The following is a 14492-nucleotide window of genomic DNA, read 5'->3' as shown; positions in this document are numbered from 1 at the left end:
GGGACTATTATGTGCTTTGATATGAAATAGAATTGTTGCAGAATGCTTTTAAAGTTGTTAAGCCTACACAACCAACCGTTTTGTCAACACTGTATCTAGCAGTACATTTGTTAACATTTAAATCGCACAAACTATAGGGTAGGGTAAAACTTTTACAAACAACAGCTTACAATCATATTAATAAGGTACATTTTAATTTTAAATAATTTGACTGTGAACCTGCCAAAAGTTAAATCATCATACGCACCATTGTCTATCTGGCATGCTGCATATTTCAGCTTCGTAGTAGGGTATCGTCAGATCGACCAGTAGTCAGTCTATAGCAGGGGTGGCCAAACTACGGATCCCGCGCCGATGTGGCTCTTTGGGTCTTTGATTGCGGCTCCTGTTGCACATGTATTTCCCCATCTTGCCGAGTTGTTTAACCCGATTATCAAACATGCATTCTATCATGTATTACCAATAGAGTGACTCTTTGTAATAACCAATTTACATTCCGAAAACTGAAAAGAACATTATTGTACATAAGCATGCTAGCTAGTGCATTGTAGCCAAATATATTGTCAGATAGAAGCTGTAAGTCAGGGCTGACACTAAAAGCATTTTAGATTTGGTATTGCTACTTATACTGGCAATACCTGCAAAGTTTAGCCCAAAAAATGTTGTTGAGAAATAATTACAAAAAAGAAAGATATGGCTTTTAAAACAGAATGGTAGGAGGAGTTTCCATTCATTGATAATTAAGGTAAACCTGTGTGTCTTATTTGTCAAGCTTCGCTCAATCATTACAAAACTAGAACTTGAAACGTCATTACGAAGCTAAACATAAAAACAGCCTTATTTCAAAAATCTTGCAGCCCAGGTGGAGACTCACAGTATCACCACACAACAATAAATCATTATTTAAAAGCCTACACTTGATTGTGGGTGAATAAATTCGTTTTTGATTTTTTGTCTTGCAGCTATTTTAAAACTAAGTTTTGTGATATGCGGCTCGAGCATGAAGCAGGTCTGGCCACCCCTGGTCTATAGTGTGGTGATTGCTGGTCTGCATCGGCGCTTCAGGGCCGATTCCAGCTATTCATCTATGTCTTAACCCCCCCCAAAAAGTTTGTAAATGTGTTTGTTTAAGCTGTTGTTTAACTTAGTCACACTGAAACTGTCAGGCAAATTGTAGAATTCATGTTGGAACTTTCTGTTAAAAACTAATTCTTGGTTATGTAATGTTTTTTTTTTAAAAGGTCCAGCATATGTAATATTACTGTAATTTAAGCTCATTTTATATATGTTTGTACAAAAAAGGCACATTTTAAGATGTAGCATCCAGTGGGAAATTTCAGTATCTGAAAAACAGCATAATGATTAAAATAATATTAGCTCAAAAGCCCTGGAAAGAAATTATTAAGATTTTAGTGAACAATGCACTTCTGCAGTCAAAGCCGAAATTGTGCTGTGGTTCTCAAACAGTAGCACATCTGCAGATATGTGGGTTGAATTAAAAAGTTTTGCTCAAAAAGTTAGTTTAGCAGACACAAATGCTTGTCATCGGAAATAACTTAATAACTAGTGCAATAACAATATTGTTTAAATCAATTAGTTACATAATCATTAAAATGTTTTTTTTCTTGTATATGCATTGTGGGCAGCACTTCTTAGGTTCAAAGCAGAAAAACATATTTGCAAAGTATCTTCCATTTTAAGACACATTACAAAACTGATAACATTTAAAACCAAACTGGGACGGCTAATTCATACATTGGAATTGTCATAATTTATTAGAGATTTAAAAAACAACTAGGAATGTGAGTTGATCAACAAGGATTAGCGAGCAAAGGTAAGAACTTGGGTAGCCCCCTAAACAGAAATCTACATTGTTCATGTCACCATATAATACTAACCAATCTATCACACAAAGCTCGAACCTTTTTTTACAGTTTGTTTGCTGGTAGTGGAACAAACGTGTCGGATCCCGTATGGCGGCCCAATCAAGCTCGCGGTCAGATTTTAATTCTGAAACATTACGCATTGTAAGTTAATCTTCAGATTTTTTCAAAACTCAATTCAAAACAAATCTTCAAATTCATTGTTTTATGTTTCAGTTGCGGGATTATGAAGCCCACAAAATCTTATGTGATGTTCACCATGCGGAGGCTGGCCGTGGTGGCTTTGGAAAAGTTATCGTTGGAAAACATGATTTTGCAGGATTTGTTGCAATTAAGTATTTTCTTGTAAATGGAGGTGAACCAGAACAACGTGCAATTAAAAAAATGTAAGTTAGTGTTTCAATTGTACAACAATAAACATGAAATCATTTGTGAGAGTCCTAAGGCTATGCAGGATAGCCAACATGGTACACTCACACATAAATCACTGCATACTAAGCCTGTTAGAAGTATGTATAGTGTGTAGTTATATAATATATAGAGAGATAAAGCAGAAGTTTTAAAATCTATGATCTACTGAAGGGCTCATCGGGAGTATGACCTGCTGCTTCGATCTCATCATAAAAACATAGCCGATGTTTTTGGACTTACAAAATGGCGTGGAGCCATGGGGATCGTAATGGAATACTATGAAGCTGGCAATCTAAGAGTTTTACTTTTGAGCAACTACATTCCACTGGGATGGTCTCTGCGACTTTGACTGGGATATGAAATTACAGATGGGGTTACATACATTCACAATTGTGGAAAAAACAAACGCCTAATCCATGCAGATATGAAACCAGAAAACATTCTCCTCACAACTGGCTTAAATGTCAAAATTGCAGACTTTGGTTGTGCTATGTTGGCCAGTTTTACTGGATCAACCACCAATCAAAATCCACAAGAAAAACAAGCAATGACATTGCATTATGCAGCCCCAGAAAAGCTCCTTCGCGGTGCCCCACCTAAGAAAGAACAAGATGTGTTCAGTTGTGGTGTAATTTTCCACATGCTGATATTTCGAATGGAGCCATATCTGTCTGAGTACAGCAGGCAGGAATTTAGGCAAATGGTGGAACAAGGGCTCCGACCAAACTGTGAAGCAATCCAGGAATTGAAAAACATATGCAGTGACAATGATCGAGCTATAGTTGAAGTGATGGAGAGAATGATGACCAGATGCTGGGAGCAAAACCCAGCCCAACGTCCCAACATGCTGGATGTTCGAGATGTATTCCAACAACATCTTGCCACACAAGACCCAGCAGTGATTTCACGACAAGTGGCCGATGCTGTCGAGGAAATGGAAATTAAGTATCCTGCAGCTGAACACAATCCAACTGTTCCTCTTCACCAGCTTAATCCTACCACTGGAGAGTTTCACAGTGAAACCAGACAACCAGCTCAAGTACAGCTGAGAGAACGCCCATCCCAGTCTCAAAATCGTAAATATAAACAAAGATTTAAACTATATTTAGGTTCAACAATAATTTTTTAATTGCTAAATGTTGAAAATTTATGGTATTGTACAAGCATATCCGATTAGCCCCAGTCATTTTCTTGATAATCCCGTTTAGTTATGGGTCCCCTTTCCTGAAGGGGACACATCTTTTTTTTTTCTTTTTTTTTTTTTCTTTTTTCCGCCGAAGTTTGTCCATGCACTTTTGGCATGAAATCTTTAGTGGATTTGGATGAAACATTCACAGATGGTTGATATGGTTATGTAGATGTGCCATCTGCTTCGTTTGAGTTAATAACTCCAGTATTTACCCCGCTAGCCCCCAAAATGTAAAACGCTTTTGCATGTTGCTGCGCACCACAAACGAAAAATTTCTGTGGAGTAACAGTATAGTAAAGGTACCAGAGAATATGCTGCTTGTGTTTATGCATTACTTGGAGGACGTTTTTGCACATGCCAGTCAGAGTGGTGATAACAGCCTTATGACGTCAGATGTGTTAACATATGTTGTTAAAAACACCTCTAGTGGCCAGAAATTTAAACATTCGCCGATTTGGACAAAAATTTACACGACTGTTGATTGGGTCATTGTAATTTCATATTTTTTACTTTTGGGTGTAGAACCCATTAGTTGCCCCACTAACCCCCTAAAATGGGTGAGGTTTTTAAATGGTGTCGGAATTAGATGAAATTTTGACAGCTTGTAGAACTTGTCATTTATAGGTGTCAATTGTTGTATTTAACCCTGCAGCCCCAATATTTACCCCTCTAGCCCCCTAAAATTGGTGAATGTTTTAAACAATGTCTGAATTGAATAAAATTTAGACAGCTTCTGGAGTGTGCCACTTATGGGTGTCGATTGTTGTTTTACCCTGTAGCACTATCATTTACCCCACCACCCCCTACAATCAGGTGCAATTTTGAAAGGAGCTGATTGTTGTGTTTAGCCTTTTTTCTCAGACAGAGAAAAAACTTGTATGAATGGAATGAATATTCATAACTATGAGAAAGTTTGTTTTTGTCAGATAAAACACAGTGACCGGTAGTGAGCGTAAATAAATATGCTATTTGGATGAATGGAATGAAATTTGAATAGTTTGTAGTCCATACAGCAGATTTATTTATGTTCAGTACCAGTCACTGTATTTTACCTTACAACAACAAACTTTTTTATAGTTATCTCTTGAAATGCATTATTTACAACTTTGCATGTGTGGGGACCCATGAGTTTCTGCCTGCAGAAACAACCAATGTTACAAAGACAGTAGATAACATGGGACCTATGATAAAATAAGTGTAGGAAATATAGTAATGTTTTAAAGTAGGTTATAATGTATATGCAATGGCAATATGTGCTAAGCCACCCTTCTAGTTTAGTTTTGCATTCATGCACTTTGAAATGTATTAACGGTTTAACACCATAGTATTATTTGTTTTCTAACAAGAGCTTTACCAGTTATCTAGTAAACTGAGGAATTAGATTTATATACAGAATCTGCACAAAATCAATTTTAACAGTTTAATTTAAACATTCCAAACTACATTATGCTTTGAAATTGTAAAACTGATTTTCACTGGTAATAGAGCATGGCAGTAAGAGTAACCTTCTATTTTGTATGTAGCACTTCAGAACATCCAGCCAACTCCAGTCCAGCCTCAACAAAATCCACCAGTTTCTTTACAACATCAAGGTAAGTACATGCAAGCTTGAAAGTAACTTTGTTTAGTAATACTAACAGGCAAAGTTTGTTAATTACTTCATTTACACTTGGCAATAATTGTGTGGTAGTGAAAACAGTTTGCTGAATTAGTCAAACAATTTGATTTTAGCAGTTTTAGTACATTATTGTATTTTTGAGTTTCTTGTAATGTGAAAAGTGTTAAACTAAACTTTATTATTGCAATACTTAAACCACCATTTTTCCAAACTTTAAACTGGGTTTAATGTTAAATCATTGTGTAAAATACTTAAACCAGAAGTGTGTAACCTGCGGCCATGGGGCCAAATGCTGCCCTTGATTAAAGGTTGTGCGGCCCGCAGACACGCTTGGATTTTAAAAGTACTGACAAACGAGTCCAACTATTATATATTTTTGAGCAGATTAATGCATCCCATGCAATTTATCTGCGACCAGGCAACACATGACTAGAATCAAAAGTGAACTTTACTTGTAGTTAAGCATATTTGGTAAGCAACAAAGCAAAATCACTTTGTTTAATAGGTGCGGCAAGCGAACTAATTTTGGCTATTGTATTTGGCCCCACAGTAACAAAGGTTGCCCACCCCTGACTTAAACCACCATTTTTCCCAACTTCAAACTGGGTTTAATGATAAATCATTGTGTAAAACGATATACACAGATTAAACAAACATACAATAGAAAAAGGAACATAGATCAAATTATATGGGGTTAGGGACAAATATGTAACAAGCATCTAGTTGAAATTCACAAACTACTTTATATTCATGAAAGTGATTTTTTATTTCCATGTTTAACTACTTATCAAGCATGATATTTTGGTTGGCATTTAAGCTGATGTGTATTTTTAACTGACTTATAACTGTTTCGTATAATATATGTGTAGGGGAAAACCTTTCACCTGAACCAGCTTCCAGCCAGTCAAATATTACTGCTCCAAAAACAGTGGAGAAAAAAGGTAATGTGTTTATTCTGTTCATCTGGTATATGTCAAAAATTGTAGGAACAATATTATTAAGTAAATCGCTGAATTGAATCCTGTTTTCCTTCGATTTATTTTAACCAATTGGACAAAAAAAACATCATAGCTGCAATGCAGCATTTTTGTGAGGAAAAATATCAGGTTTTCCTGAACCACCCTTGAGTATTGTTGTAACTTAAAACTACCAACCTCCACTAACGATGGTTATGACTGTTTGTATACAATAGTAATGGCTATAATAATGTATTTAAAGTGTATTTTCTATTTGTAGAGCTTGAAAGCATCCAACAACTCCAGCCCAGAGAAAGTCCACTAGAGCATTCACAAAATCAAGGTAAGTTCAAACAACAGGGAATAATGTAAAGTAAACACTACTTTAGTGAAAAGTTGTTTAAATATAAGTAATATATAAGTCCAGTAACAAAAAAGGTTTGAATTAGTTTAGTAAACTACAATCTAATACTGTTGGCTTAATCTGTCTTTATATATCTGAGACACCTAGCAAGTAAGGAAACTGTTTTTCATATGTTTATAATGCTGCAGTTTATAAGATAAAGCACAACTGGTTTATACACTTTGTTACACTGTATGTCTGTTTCTTATTTGTTACATTACAGTTTTTATGTAGTTAATGGCATGAATACACAATTTACATTTGTATCATGCAATATTTTTGTTGTCATGTTTTTTTTGTTGTCATGCAAAGTTTCAATTGTGCGGATCCCTTACATACTTTAAAGTTTGTTTTTTAACTCAAAGTAGTTTTAGTTTGAGAGCCCTGTTCTAGGCAATGAAACAAATCAGCACCAAACACTCACAAAAATTGATAAAAAGGCTTGAGATTAAATTCTGTTTGTCTGATATTTTTTTGTAACAAACATTGAATGATTATTTTCTACATGTAGTGATTGAAAGGAATCAACCACCTCATGTTCAGCAAAGAGAAAATCCTTCAGAACATCCTAGTGAAATAAGAAAAGTGGGGAAAAGAATGCAAAAACTTCATGTTCGGCCAAGAGGAGATCCAGCAGGACATTCACAACATCAAGGTAAGTTTAAACAAACTGGAAAAAGTAAGAAAGCTAAAACTTTTACAGACAAATATCCGTTTAAACAGTTTGGTGTTAAATGGTTTATTTTTTTACATGTTTGTTGCTTTATTAAATGCACTTGGTTGGACTAATCTATGTTAATGTGAACAGGAGGAACTCGCTCATCTGAACCAGCTTCCAGTCAGTCAAACATTGCTGCCCCACAAGAGATAAAAGGTAATAAGGTTTAGTTTAGTTTATTTAACTTGCGCTAAATTGGGAAACTGTTGGTAGATTTATGAAATGACTTTCATGGCTGACATTTTAAATGAAATAACATGAACAAGTGGATTTTATTAACTACTATTACTTCACATAGACATGTTTTAATGTTACTCTAAATATTTTTAATGTCTGTGAAAAAAACACATATAAAGACGTACGCATCCTGTGGTCATTTTTCAGATTTATTAAACAAATCACTGAACACATACAAATAGTTGGTTAGATTTAGTAATGACATGTCACAGCTTAAAAGATAAATGGAAAATAAACATCGATATAGATAAATGACAAGAAATAAAATGGGTGCAAAACTGTTATAAAGTCCACTTTTATTATTTAATATTTTAACTTTAAGGCATGTTGGTGTTAATGTAAATTTATTGCAAGAACATGAAATAATCCAAGTATGTTCCAGAGGAATTTGTTGTTGTTGGTGGAATTGATTCATTTAGAAATTGTGTGAAGTATGATGTCATAACAAAACAATATCAACATTTACCAGTAAGTTTGGAAAGTTTACAACTGGCTCTTTATGCACAATAATGAAATATTTACAGAACAGTTAAAGTGCATCTGACATTTGTATTTATGTTAGTTATTGCCCCATGTAATTTAGTGCTAGCTTGGAGTTGTCAAATATTGATTGTTATCTGGCATTGTTTGTAAACAATAACTCATTACCAAACAAATAATGTGCCTTTGTTGGATTTAAACAATGCATGAAAGTGATTGAATGTAACTTCTATATTTGAGCAGCCACTAAATTTTGTGTCAAATTATTTTGCTTTAATTAAAACTTTGCAGAAACTGAACAAACCAAGATTTGGGTCGACCTCAGTGAAAGTTGGAGACAAACTTTATGCATCTGGTGGATATGATGGAGCTGCAAGCAAAAGTTGTGAAATGTTGAATTTGGCAACAAGCGGACGATGGGAAATGTTGTATGAGATGTTGGAAGCTCAATATTTTGCTGCATCAGCAGTTATTGGAAGTAAGTGGATTAGGTCCAACACAACAAACTAAACTCACATGATATGTGACAGGCAATGTTTGATGTAAAATTGTTACTTAGATTTGAAAATAGATTTGAAAATATTTCATCACAAACCAGTGTTTTTGATCTTTTACAAATCATTTCCAAACTCTTTTGTTATTCTTTAAGCTTTATCTGAATCTCTTGAACCCTTCCATACAGCTTTGGTGAAATCCTCAATTTGTCTGTTTATGTAATTTATACCATGTGTGTTAAAGTTAAAGATTTCAGTAAAACCTCTCATACGACTTTATTAAACCCCAGATGTGTCACTACATGGTTTACATAAACTTTAATAAACATATGGTTATTAAAGTGTCTTCAGGTTTCTAAAATAAAAATATGTTTCAGATAACATTTATGTGACTGGTGGAAGGAATAATAATGATGACAAACTTTCATCATGTGAAATTTATCATGTGAACAGGAATGAGCGGAGTCTGATTCATGACATGATAAAGAAAAGATCAGAACATGGAATATGTTCAATTGGGAGTAAGAAGGCTGTTTGGTCATTAAACAAACAATATATATATATATATATATATATATATATATATATATATCCCCAAGGGCTATTGTGGCCAATATACTAATTTAATATTACTAATTAAATCATTGTGTTAAACTGGCTTTAGGTTTAATTTGAGAGTTGTGTGCAAAAAAAGACTCAGTAGGACCTCATTCCAAACAAAAGTACAGGTTTTTGTACAATAAAAATCTCCAACAAGCCAATTATATTAGTAAACTAAAACATCACTTAAACCAATTCGGAACTTTTTAACTTTGTAATCTGTTTGAACTGACTATTAATTATATTTCTTTTGAAGTTTTGTCTGTTATAAAATTTACTGTACAATTGGTTTTGGAAACAGACTTATACTGTATTACACTAATGATGTAGTTTATTAATCCTAAACCATGCCCAATTTACATTATACATCAACATCAGATATGTTTACAAATGTGGGTTTCAATTTTTAGTTTTATGTCGACTATGTATATTAATCTGTGTGACATCACAAAGTATTTCACACAAACCTGTTTGCAGATTCACTTTATTGTGTTGGTGGAGAAGATGAGAAATCCTGTGAACATCTTGATGTGAGAAGTGGGAAGTGGAATTTGATTCCACCAATGAATCATGAAGCAACACGTGGTTTATCTTGTGTTACATTGAATGGAAAGATTTATGTCACAGGTAATCATTCGCAAATAATGTATTTGAAATATCGAGCAGCCAACACAGCTTTAACAGATTTTACCAATTGTTGATTTTAACCTTTAGGATGCACAGAATTTTGCCATTTAAAAAGAGAAAAAGAAAATAGGGTATATCATGCTGAATAAAATTACCTGATTGGGGAAAATGTATTGCACAACTGTTAAACCTGCGACCTCAAGTTGACATCAATCAGTTTAAAACATTTTATTCTGCAAGCTCGTTTATAAATTTTACCCACCCTTGATGTTTCACAGTAGTAACAGTTTTACAAAGTTGTCAAAACCAACCTGAAAATGTCCTAATTAATGAAAACTAAAAGAAGTCCAACTTTTTTTCAACAAAATGTGTATGCTACAGTTAAACCTTAATTATACTGTCTATCTTGCAATACTGCTGTTTAAACGTAACATCTGTGTAATTTCACATTTTCTAGAACTTGATGCTTATGATTTTATAAAAGCCTTATAGTGATGAAACAGCACGTAAGTCTGAAGCATTTATAACTTGCTGCCTACTGCAATCATGCATTTGTTTTTGTCTTTCTGGAAGAACTATTTCTCTTAAAGTCCTAAACCCCTAAACCAATGTTTTTCAAACTAGGCTTGCAGCCCATCAAAAAAAACTAAATTTTTGTTCACTTCACACTTTTAGGCTAAACACACACACAAAAAAAATTCATTCCAATTTGGATATGACGGTTGAGATAGGTTTCAGTAACAAATTAGATCAATATAAGATTATAGCATCTCTCATGGCTCACTAGTGTTCCATAGCACACATTTTGAAAATTACTGCTTCTAGGCCTTAAATGGACATATCTTCGCTTAGCATAAAACAGGTACAGTCAAGCATTTGTTTAATATAGGGTTGACCTGAAACCAACTTTCAATCTGACACCAGTACCCAATAGTTTACACAAAAATATAAGCGGTCCAATACCAAGTACTTTAGCGACTTTTCACAAAGTGCATTAGTTGCTTTGCTTCATGCTTGTTAAGATTAAATGCTTATTGTCATGAAGTTTTTATTGAATTGAATTAATGAGCAGCATTAGCATTAACAGCATTAAACAGCATTAATTGTCTCAAAGCAGGTTAGAATGTTGGTTTGTACTGTGCTCTAATGGCCAAAACCTTTTACATTTTTAATGATGTGGTATTTAGATCTGAGATTAGGTGCATTAACTAAACAATGCAGAGTATATTTGACAGGTAAATCAAAGTTTCAATCTTACTACTACAAATTACTCGCACATAATCGAATCATCAGTGAAATTGCTTATTAGGCAAATTGCATATTCCAAGCATCTTATTTGTTCTTACATACATACAGCTAGCATCCCAACAAGATGAAGAAATTGTGTTGCCATGGCGACTGAGCCAAGAGTCTGTGTCAAGTTTTTGCAAAATACTTTGACAGAAACAGCATATACTGCACATTTCACCCATTAAGGTGTCGATATTGGACCAATACAAGAAATAGTATCGGGTAGCGGTTCCGATACAGTATTATCGGACCAACCCTAGAAACCACAGATTTAAGTCATTTTATTTTTAGCAAATAGATGTGAATGAGTTTTGAAACAAACGAATGTATTCTTTATCTAGACATACCTTGATTTGTCTTTTAGTTGTTTTATAAATTAAATTTAAGTGCATAAACAATAAACTTGTATACAGGAGGAGGATGGCCACCATCATCACATCATGAATGTTACGATCCAGCCGCGCAAACATGGACTACATTAGCACCATTAAACACTGGACGTTCCTATCATGGAGCTTGTGTGATGAACGGAAAGATTTATGTTGTTGGTGGAAGGGGTTCTAGGTAAGTGTTATTGTAGTGTGAATCATGGAGTTGTGTCACCAGTTTGATTTTCCCATCTAAGACTAAACCTGTATTACTAACTCCCTCTGGTAGTCGTTAGTTTGAACCACGCAAAAAAGTAAAAAATAACGCCTACAAGTCATAAAGAAAATTGCCATTATGACGTTGGTAAAATAAGGCTTTATTTCGTAACAAATAAACTTTAAAGCCCATTTAAACAGATTTTTATGTGTCGTTTATTCGACCCGTGGGCCTGTGCAGTGCCAAATTCTGTGCTAGAAGTGATTTCAAACACACATTACTTCCAGCATTCTTAAGTAGCAGTAGAAGTCAACTATATTGCGTGTTAACGTCTTGTCCATTGATTGAAAATAAATATTTTTTTCATGTAGCAAACCAGGAACTAATTGATGCAAAACCAAAACATTTCCGCGATATAAGTTCACAACAGGTTTTATTGCTTCACTGGTGCTTCGCTCTGTCATCTAAAGTTTATCATTAGTTTAGAAACAGCAGAACATGTGTTGGCGTATTACGGGAACAATTGTACAAAACACAGATAGTAACAGGGACCTGGCATTCCAACAAACCTTCTAGTTGCGGAACAACCGTACATTCCGTTTTTTGACTCCATCACTAAATTATTGAGCAGCAAAGCCTTTTGCAAGTCCGGGAATAAATGACAGCAATGTATCAGAAATTTCAAAGAATTCTTATCCAACACAACGTTTCTCCTTTACAGCAATGTTACTTTTGGGCATCATATTTTACGGCCAAACTCAAACTCTTAGACAAAGCTTCGAAATGCCCTCAGGTTAAATTTACTAATTAATCCAATTTGCCGGGTGATTCCGAATATTCTTCTCTAAGCAGTCCTTTGCTCTATACAGGAATTTTGTTCTGTGTATGTGCGAATATGATCATTTATGTGAAGAATTACATTAGAATTTCTTGACACTGTTTACTGTACATGGGGTTTTCACGCAACACCCTTGTTTGTGTACAGAAGCAGAAACAAATAAAAATCCGTATTTTCAACCCGTTTGTTGGTGCACTGTGACGTCATACTGCTTTTTGGCACTGACTGTGGCGCCAACATAAGTTTTGTGTGTTTTAAGATTTGACCCACGGACATGTTTTGTTACACAGGTATGAGTATCTCAGTTCAGTTGAAGTTTACGACCCTACTGAGGATTCTTGGACACATTTGTTTGACTTGGAAAAACCTGTCTTGGGCCACACAGTTGTAGCTTTGTAAACCACAGTGGATGACAATGGACATCAATGAAATGGACAGTGAATTTAAGCCTTTGTCACTGCCCACCTGCTTATAACAAACGCGTAAGAAACACTTAGAATGTGTAAAGTCTTATGTCACCATCAACCTTCATACTGTTCCATTCCCTGTTCAACTAAAAAAACGAAAATAAGTCATAAAGTCATGAATATATTGATTTATCTTCTCACATTTCGAGTAATACTGTACATTGTAGCTGTAGCATGTTTAGTTAAGCCCTTCGTTATTTTACGTTTCAACATTGTATGAGCTATTGCCGCCAGGCAGAACATTAAGTTTGTAGAGCTCTTCTGGCAAATGTAATTTTATTCCGACGCTTCGACGTCCTATACAGGTCGTCTTCATCAGGGTCTATAGGACGTCGAAACGTCGGAGCTCTACAAAGTTTCAACATTGTGTAGCTATTTTCGACTTGTTGATTGTTTTAGTATTTTCGTGTCGCTATGATTTTTTGCACCATGCAAAATAGACCTTCTATTGCTCACCCCTACAGAAATGCCCCGTTTCCGAGTTTCACAAAATTGCCCCGGTTTTAAAGTAGCCAAAAGTCTAAACCGAAAAATTATATGCCTACTGTTTACAAGCTTTGGTTTTGTGGTCCAACATATATTTTTATTTCCTATTTACCACCTCGCTTGTCATCTATTTATTCGTTTTTGTTATATTTGCTCGCGTGTTTTTCTGTGGTTACGGCTACCACTTATGCATTTATCTTCTGTTTGTCTTTCAATGTCAATTTCTGTTCACCACGTAAACCTTTATCTTTTCGTTTGCTTACGATTTTCTGTTACCTTTATCATCACTTTATCGTTTTTATTTTGAGTTTTCTTTAAAAATCACATTTCGTTCCAGTACCCTTTCCTGCTTTATTTGTTAAGCATACATTTGATTGTGTATACTTGATACGATAATTAGATAAAACGTTAGATACGATATACTCTGATCCTTGTCAATTAACTTTCCGCGTAGGCTTGTTTACTTGACTTTATTAGGCTAAGCTCACTCTACATATCTTTGAAACAATAAGCCAAGCTTTACCACTCTATGCGCCATTCGAAACAATTTCACATAGCCTAAAAACGCTGGGAACCACAAAGCCGTTTTTAAATTTGAAATGAAATGCTTTTGCAAAAACGTTTTTTAATTCTAACTTTTGGTTGTTGGGTAGTTTCTTGCTTATTATGCACACTTAGCAAATCGGTCTTGTCTGTGGTAAAAGCAAACAGGTAGTGCGCACACACACTGCTCCGGGGCTGCGTGTTGGCAACCCCTGATTTCGCCTACTTGCATGTTCATATTTTTTTACCATTATATGATTTCGTGTTTTTGTCATTGTTTAAAATCTAAAACTTCTATTTTTTCGCATACTGATTTTTTTCTAATGTTTTTCCTTTTTTTTATTTTTCCTACTATTTTGAATTCAGGATGGCTGACAAGCTGACCTTTAGGGTCTGTCGCCACCCCGCCCTTGTACACCGCATAATAAATATACTTAACATACTTATTAGGCTACTCTCTAATTCTTGCACCTTAACAGTTTTTTTGCGACAAACAAGTTTTTCTGCAGTTGTAAAAAACAACTATTGTTGCTTAAAACATCGACTGTATTAAGTGATGGGAAGTTAACTTCAATTAACGTGTAATTTGATAGGAGGCCAATAATTATAATATTGGAATGAAGCCTTAGTTTCGCATTGGAAAGATTGTCCAAGGACTTTGGTCTCT

At 34.7% G+C, this 14492-nt stretch overlaps 1 protein-coding gene and 1 pseudogene across 2 annotated transcripts in view; both read left to right on the top strand.

The window, feature by feature from the left end:
* The window catches only part of LOC145225149 (uncharacterized), an 85269-nt gene that overhangs the window by 33101 nt on the left and 37676 nt on the right, over positions 1–14492 (top strand). The gene's annotated exons all lie outside the window — the stretch shown is intronic.
* On the top strand, positions 1921–14252 carry LOC145225148 (uncharacterized; annotated as a pseudogene). Its single transcript, XR_013859814.1, has 14 exons — positions 1921–2027; positions 2100–2269; positions 2466–3370; positions 5007–5075; positions 5971–6042; positions 6338–6400; positions 6972–7115; positions 7269–7334; positions 7798–7883; positions 8187–8373; positions 8767–8910; positions 9467–9616; positions 11320–11470; positions 12620–14252. The product of XR_013859814.1 is annotated as an uncharacterized LOC145225148 (transcript).

Source organism: Phallusia mammillata, chromosome 4 (genome assembly GCF_965637545.1).
Source record: "Phallusia mammillata chromosome 4, kaPhaMamm4.hap1.1, whole genome shotgun sequence".
NCBI lineage: Eukaryota > Metazoa > Chordata > Ascidiacea > Phlebobranchia > Ascidiidae > Phallusia > Phallusia mammillata.
Note: the sequence above shows the minus strand (reverse complement) of the source record. Positions and strands in the feature narration are given on the sequence as shown.